Source organism: Capsicum annuum, chromosome 12 (assembly GCF_002878395.1).
Source record: "Capsicum annuum cultivar UCD-10X-F1 chromosome 12, UCD10Xv1.1, whole genome shotgun sequence".
NCBI classification, from domain to species: domain Eukaryota; kingdom Viridiplantae; phylum Streptophyta; class Magnoliopsida; order Solanales; family Solanaceae; genus Capsicum; species Capsicum annuum.
In genome coordinates, this window is record NC_061122.1 from 67,039,980 (window position 1) to 67,048,327 (window position 8,348).

The window sequence follows — 8,348 nt, forward strand, 5'->3', positions numbered from 1 at the left end:
ATGAAAACACTCTTCTTCGGAAATTTAAAGACTATCCTGTAATTCTGCTTAAAAGAGTAACGAAATTAGTGTCAGGTACAATTATTTAATTATAATTTTTCCTGTATGTAATTTTATATGACTAATATCACTTTATTATATACATACAAGTTTATCAAACAAATACAACACAATAATACTTTTTCATCCCACGTGTTCACAAGCTGCTACTTTAAGTTCATGGTAATACACAAATATTATCTTCTTACAAAATTGAGTTCACTAACTAAATTAGTAATAAGAAAAAGTTTTGTAGGGCCAAAACAGTTCAGCCACTACTGCTTGAATACAGAGCAAAAAGCATATCCACAATGATTCTCTTCTCTTTATCCCATATGAAGAACAATTAATACTCATATCTGATATCCAGACACAAGCACCGGTAAGAAAAGCAACAATTAATAACACACTCAATTTTTACAGGACAGAGTGTTTTACATAGATGGCCGTTTCACAGTCACAAATCAGAATCAAGACTTTTTCCTATGGCATGCTCAGATTGTAAAACTTCATTCATAAAATGCACCTCATTAAGGTCAATCTATTGTATACGCTATAAATACTCTATTCAACTTATCCCAGTGTAAATTAATAACTCGATAACTTCAATAATTCAGATGCTGAATCAATTGGGATTTGTAAACAATTGAAAATAAGGAAAGGGATGCTAAAACTATTGGCGCTGAGGAGTACTGGTCTACTATCTTTTACAGAAGATAACCAAAAGATTTCATTATCTACTTTAGTCTTCTTACAAAATATAATAAATAGCGTAAAGGCAGATACACAACTTAGTTTTAAAGTGAGAACACATAAACAGATAGGCCAATTGGTATATCCTTCAACTCTAACACTGGCTCTAAGTTATTCACTATGTCACTCATTATTGGCCTAAACTTAGAATGGTGGCTTAAGCATTGATAAGCCAATGTAGTGTAGAACCCTGATGGTTGTACCACATAGTGAGGGACTAGGTCCCTGAAAGTTAATCATAGGCAAAATATAATAAAGCAACAGGAAGTAAGAGACAGTGCAAGGAGAATAAAAACACAAGTTTTATCATGGAAACCCCCTTGCTTAAGAAACAAAAAATCACGGCTTACCCTCACAAGCTCTCAAAAATAAAAAATAATCAAACTATTGATTACATTCTCCAATGAATCTAACTCTAGGCTCCTTCCATTTGTAATAACTTTATACAAACTCATCTTGATGACTCTACCAAGGCACTCTCTAAACTGATTAACTCTAATCAGCAACAAGTTTAGGCAACTCTACCTAAGCACTCTTTAAATAAAGAGAAAGTTCATTACTCTTATAACATGAGTAATTTATTTACAAATCAGAACTCACTCAAGATACTCTCTAATTTAGCACAAAAATAAGAACTTGAGCTGAACGTGGGTTTTTTTCGTCTCTTCACTCTTTCAATTTGCAAAAAACCATTTGATGAAGAAGCATCTTTTTTATTTTATAGATGAGTGATGATTGGGGATGAAATCTTATTATATCATCCTAATTAGTACAAAAAGCACCTTCCAGTTTATTATACAAACGGACAAAGTTGTGCAGACGCGTGCCAGCTGAACTATTGCTTCAAATATTTAGGGACATGGTCCCTTGTAGTCATCTGCTCATAATCAAAATTACATATAGCAATTTTTCCCCATTTTGATGTTGACTAACCAATCATAAATCTTTGAGCATCAATACACATCCATCATATTTAATCAGAGTAATTACCACTCTAAAGATGAATGTTCCCTTATCATCATGCTTCCACCACATGCAACACAGGAACCTGGTCCCTTGTTTTTATTTACAGCAAAAACTCTGATCACATTTGCTTCCCCTGCCATTATTCACCATAATTCATCTAGAGAATTTGCATACTTCCCCCTGTCAATATGCCTCACATGAGCACACAACACATGCACACCTGGTTATATCACATGAAGTCAGTATTTCCCCTTTTGGAATCATTGAAAAGGATCAATAGTAAACCAAGAGTAAAATAAGTACAGGTTAATTAACTCATAGCCACTGGGGAAACATTAACATGAAGAACAACTTTGAATAAAATAGACAAATGAAGCACAAAACATAATTCATTCATTCATACAAGTTAGCACCGGTGAAGCAAGCTAAAATAATCAACATAAAACAACTGTCTTTAAAGGACAATATTAGAATCAAGACAAGAAACTAACACGATATTAATGAGAAGACAAGGATAACAAGGCTTAGGTAGAGGGAGGTTTAGGGGGAAAAGACTTAAGCAGCATCTCTATTCTTGCATTTTCAGCAATGTGGGCATCCAACAACTGTTTAGTAAGGACCTTCACTTCAGCATTCAATCCTTGAACTTCACTAGTTAGTTCTACCACTTTTTCCTGGAGTTTTACATTTTCATTTGCAAGTTCATTAGTGACACCTGGTCCCTCGGAAGATAACTTCTGATTCTGTAACTTTAGGTCCATTATTTCAGCATTTTTGGCAGCCAACTTGATCCTTAACTCTTCCATTTCCATTCCCGACTTCTCTTGAACAGTTAGCGACTCATATACTTAAGACACTGATCCAAATTTTCCCTTTATGCATTTATTCTCCACAAGAGTTGTTACACTGAACATTTACTTAGCTATTCCAGGTGTTCCTTTAGTTCCATCCACACCATAATATTCAAACACATTGTTCAAGAGATATCCATATGGCATTCTATGTTTGTCTTTTTTTTTCATGAATCACTTTATGCATATGCTCAATCATTAGAGCAGGAAGACTTATCAATTCAAACTTGCTCAAGGATTCAATAAGAAACAAGTTAACACTAGAGGCAATTGTTATTTTTCTTACCTTGGCAACATGACATTGTTGATGAACTCAAATACCAGCTGATACTCACTTTTTAGAAACTTTTTTTTACTGCAGGTGTTGAGGTCCCTCCTGTCTTTTATACCTCAACCATAAACTTAGTAGTAGGCTCTTGATTTACCACAGTTCTCACACCTACAATAGATATATCCAAAATTCTACCTAATTCCTCCTCATCCAGTTTGATAGACTTTTCTTGTATTTGGGCATTCAAACTTTGCCTATCTTCTGGGAATTCTATGGTGTAATAAAATTCCCTGACTTTATTTTCAAACACTATAGGGGCTGATACCTCAAATAAGTACAGCCAACCTTGGTGTCTGACATACTCAATTAGCTCTATCATTCCAGGATTTTCATAGATCTTTGGATCAAATGTTCTACGAAACAGAATGTTCAATGCCAATAATATTTTATTTCTTTATTCTCTAGCCATATCCTTTATTTCTTTATTTTTATGCTTCTGCTCAATTTTTCAATCACAGTTTTTCTCTTCTTGGGACCAGGTCCCTCGAAATCTTTCCTTTTCTTGATAGCTATTTATTTCTGCCTCATTCCAGTATGGGTCCTACATTTTGATTTAGAGGACCTGGTCCTCTCAGCAATATGAACCTCATTTTTTCTTTCCTCTACAGCTGAACCATCTTTTGAATTCATGTCCTCCCCTTCCTCAATCTCCACAACTTTAATATCTTCGTTCTTCTCTTTTGCACCAGTTTTTATGAGCCTTCTTCTTTTGATGGTGGAAGTCTTACTCTTTTTCATTGTATTTGCTAGGAATTTTATCATAGACCCTCTAGTGTAGTAAGATCTAGACACTTTTACCTCTGAGTCCACTACTTTCTTATTACTTATACTCCCCCTTAGCTTCTTCACAGACCATCTTAGAGGCACTTCATTCTTATTTTTCTCATACTTATCACTTGTTTCCTATTCTTTTTATTACTAGAGCTTTCCTTGGTATCATAGGCAAGCAACAACAAATTTTCAGCCACCTAGCTCTCATTGTAGAAAAGATCAACCCTTTTACTAGTATTTCTTCACCAAATAATTAAGAGAAAATAAGGTTTGAATCTGAGGGAGTAGGTAATCCTGGTTCTAGAAAATTTTTAGAGGTATCAACATTTTTGAGTTCTTCATACAACCCAGGGATACTAAGAATTTTTAGTTACTTTTGAGTTTTTTGAGAAGTGATAAATCTTAGTCTGAGAGATTTCCTATTCAATTGGTGACCCAAAGCCTCGATTGGAATCCTCTACCATGATTGGGTGAACACAACTTTCTAGGGTTGATGAAGGTTCAACAGAAACTGACTCATTTAGGGTTTTCAAATCTTGTAAAGATGACTCGGTAGGTAAGGTTAACTCAGTTTTTGGTTGAGGGTGAGCGAGATGAAATGGGACCAGTAAGGTTCGGAGAGAAAAGTCAAACTTGGATGATAAGTTATAATTATTGATGAAAGATGAGTGAAGATCTCATATGGTGGTTCAATGAAGTATCAATTTTTAATAAAAGAGGTCACATTTGAAATGACATAGCTAAATTTATGGAGTCCCTTAATTTTATAAAATGGAATTGACTGCTTTTGCCGAAAGGATACATGCACGAATCCTATTTAGACAGAATTCTATGACTATTATTAGAGCATCATGTATATGAACTAACCTGAGAGATAGGACTAGGTCCCTCTCTTTTGAGTGAGCCTTTAATTTTGTGCTTGACATATTTGTCCACTTCCCAAGTTGTTCCCATAGGTGCATACCTGCAAGGGTACCGTACTGAGATAGACTTATGTGCACCTATTTTATCATGGATACCTGCCTCCTTGACATAGCCAAATTTGAGAGGAGACATTGATTCATATGATATTTATTCTGGTGAATCTTTTTCTTCTAATATAGATTTTCTAAGGACCAGGTCCCTTGAAATCATCTATTTTAAAATGAGACACCTCCATCTTGAAGTGTCATGAGAGAGAACACAGTCAGACCTTTCATCATCAAGATTTGAACCTCTTCAATCAATGAGTTATTCCTAACTATAATCCTCTTTCTCATGCCTGGAATCCTGATCATAAGTTGGTTTTGGGAACCCACTTAAGTTTCAGTTCCCAGTAGGAGGATAATGGTGTGATCAAATTCTTCTTAACCCATCTACGTAGTGATATCTTCCTCTTTAACTTTTCAGAGACTTTAAGCCCTTAGGATGTGCATTCTCCTACTGAACATATCTGAAATCATTTATTCTAGCTCTTACCCAGCTTTGACAATTTTCCTTTATGTGCCCATCTCTTCCACAATGAGTACATAAAGGTTTGTGACCCTTGTTCCTAGCATCATGAGTAGTTTTTCTTATAGAACCCAGAGGTTGTGGTTCTCCTTGATAGTCAGGCCCCTTACTATTATTTACACCTTGACTAGTAAAATTAGAAAGGATCTGTGAAAATGTCACGACCTAAATGGCCATGAGTGGCATTCACACTAATCTTCCTATGGGAGAACCATCTAAACCGAATCATTACCCAAACACTTAGTCAATATTAAGACGATAATATTATAAATCAACATAATAACAATAATCAAGAGCTAATCATTACTAATATGGAAATTCAAACAAACTACTTACTAAAATTCCCAAGACCCAAAAGTCATCGTACAAGAACTACTAACAAAGATCATATCTAAAGTGATATCCGAAAATAAAGTAAATAAAGAATGTTTCATTGCCCGAAAGATGGACAAGAACAAATAAGATGACCCATGGCAGCCTGGAGACGAAGTGCTCACCCTTGGGTCAAGATATGCTATCAGACTCTAGAATTGAGGTCATGTCTGAGCCTAGAACACTTTATGTACTCAACAAAAGAAGAGTACAGGGTAGTAGCAGTACAAACTACTATGTACTGGTAGGTATCATAGGACAACTCAATTTAATAGCATGTACACAACATAAATCAAATAAAAAGTAGACAGGCATTGTCACACAACAAATATTCAATGAATCAACAATACAACAACAACAGGTCAAACAGTGCTCACAAACAAGCCACATAACCATCAAGAGTATCAACCATACTGTAAACATCCACAGAAATAACACAAATACGTACACACATGCTATGGGACTTATTTTTTCCCAAATAGTCATGACCTGCAGGGAACAATCTATTTTCATGTACCGTACCGGCGTGGTACCCGATCCAACATAAATATAAACATACCGACATGGTACCCGATCCAACATAAATATAAATGTACTAGCGTAGTACCCGATCCAACATAAATATAAACGTACCGGAGTGGTACCCGATCCAACATAAATATAAACGTACCGCTGTGGTACCCGATCCAACATAAATATAAATATACCGGCGTGGTACCCGATCCAACATAAACATAACCAAGTATTATCAATATCAATTTACACAACCTCACAGCATGCCACACAATGTACCAAGTTTACAAGTACACTTAAAGTCATAAGACAATTCCATCAAGTCAATTTTCAATAAACATTTATACACGAATCAACAATCCAAACATCAACAATTTTATGTCTGAATACCAATCCACAAGTATCTAATTTTGAAGCATATACACATAATTAAGTCGAGTCTAGACTCCAATTAAACTGTAACCTACCTCAACCGAAGAATTCGAATACAAGCTAATTTGTAAGGGTCTTTCCCTTCCGTAAAGCTTTCAATTGGTCAACACCTGTCCAAATATATAATCCCCATAACAATATAAAACATTATGCTAAACTTGAAGTAAAATAGGTCCTTATTCGACCTCCAAATTAAGAGTTCCTAAGCTACGAAGCCTAATCTAATCTAAGTTCATTGAGTTTCGCTAACCGTGCTAATTCTTGAGGCATAAAACAATAGCCTGTAGCATTCCAATTTTATTAGAAGCTACGCTTCCAAGGCATAAATCAAATGCCTATAACTTTCCAATTATATTGGAAAGTTTATACTAACCATAACTTTTACTTTTTTTGATCATAATTACTACATTAGCTAATAACTTTTAGGAAGCTAACTATAGAAAACTTTCTAATATCCTCTTAGGTTACTACTCCTATTCAACCTCCACTTGTCATTGCAGATATAGGACTAAAACTGTAACTCACAATGTAACTATGAAAATACAATTACATTATGAATGCCAACCGATAAAGAAACCATTACCAAATTATATTTATACTATTTCCATTCCCAAGTAATTGTAACTATAGCATTGTACCTATTCACTTACTCGAAATAGTTTGAGAGAGATAGAGATTCCCACCCGTCAAAGTTGCAACGTGAAAACTGTAACTCTCGTGCCCCACTCTTTTTCCTAATATCTGATGATATTAATATTATAAATAGTAAATCCTAACCACTAAATTTTATCCTTATATTAACTACATAGGTAAATAAATTGTTATTTTGACCCACTAATTTATTAATTACGTAATTTTTTATTAAATACCCAAAGCTTTCAAACACCTTAAGAATTGATACTACTCAACCCATGAGTCATAATTCACGTACACCAACTATGAGAAGGGCTAAAATAGAGAAGATGATCAAATTTCACAAACAAACGGGTGGGTCGTTAGATAACATACCAATTAAACAACCATTCGTCCCCCAACTGGAAAACAAGTGAGAAAAAAAACTAAATAATTACCTAAATCGTCAAAAAGATGTGGATACTTTCCCACATGTCCTTTTCAGTCTCCCAAGTGGCCTCCTTAATAGGACAATTCTTCCACTGGACCTTTACAAACTCAATCTCTTAGTCCTCATCTTACGGACAACCAAATACCGAACCAAGCCTATGTGTACCCACACCGCCCCGGACTCGGAAGGTTCAATCTGTATAAAATAACACAAGGCATATTCTTCACCCACATATATGCAACTGTTCTATACCGGTTGACAAATATAAGTGCATACTGGTGATAGGTGATGCGCGTGCAAGACGACTGATAATGATATGCGTGCAAGAATGAATACAAAGTACACATTCAATATCACTACTCATCATAATTGTCCTCATCAGGACCATCATTATCGTAATCAATCTCCGACCTTTCTGGGTATCAACATCATCACAACAATATCCTACGGTCTTGCCGGATATCAACACATCATCAGTAGTATTCTCCATGATACAATACAAATAAGGGAAAGCACAAAACAAACCCCAAATAGTCCACAAATTCAAGAAAAAAATGTGGACCAAAAGGGGACCTCACTCGGATTTGACAAGTATAACAAGAATACAAGAAACAAGGGTGTATTTGACACCCAAAAACATCCAACAGCACAACAATAACGAGATGAACAAGATGACAACAAGAATAACCAGATTCGAATTCCATAATAACAAGATATAACGTTACAATATTACAAAAGACAAAGGGATAGATAGCGAGACATAAAC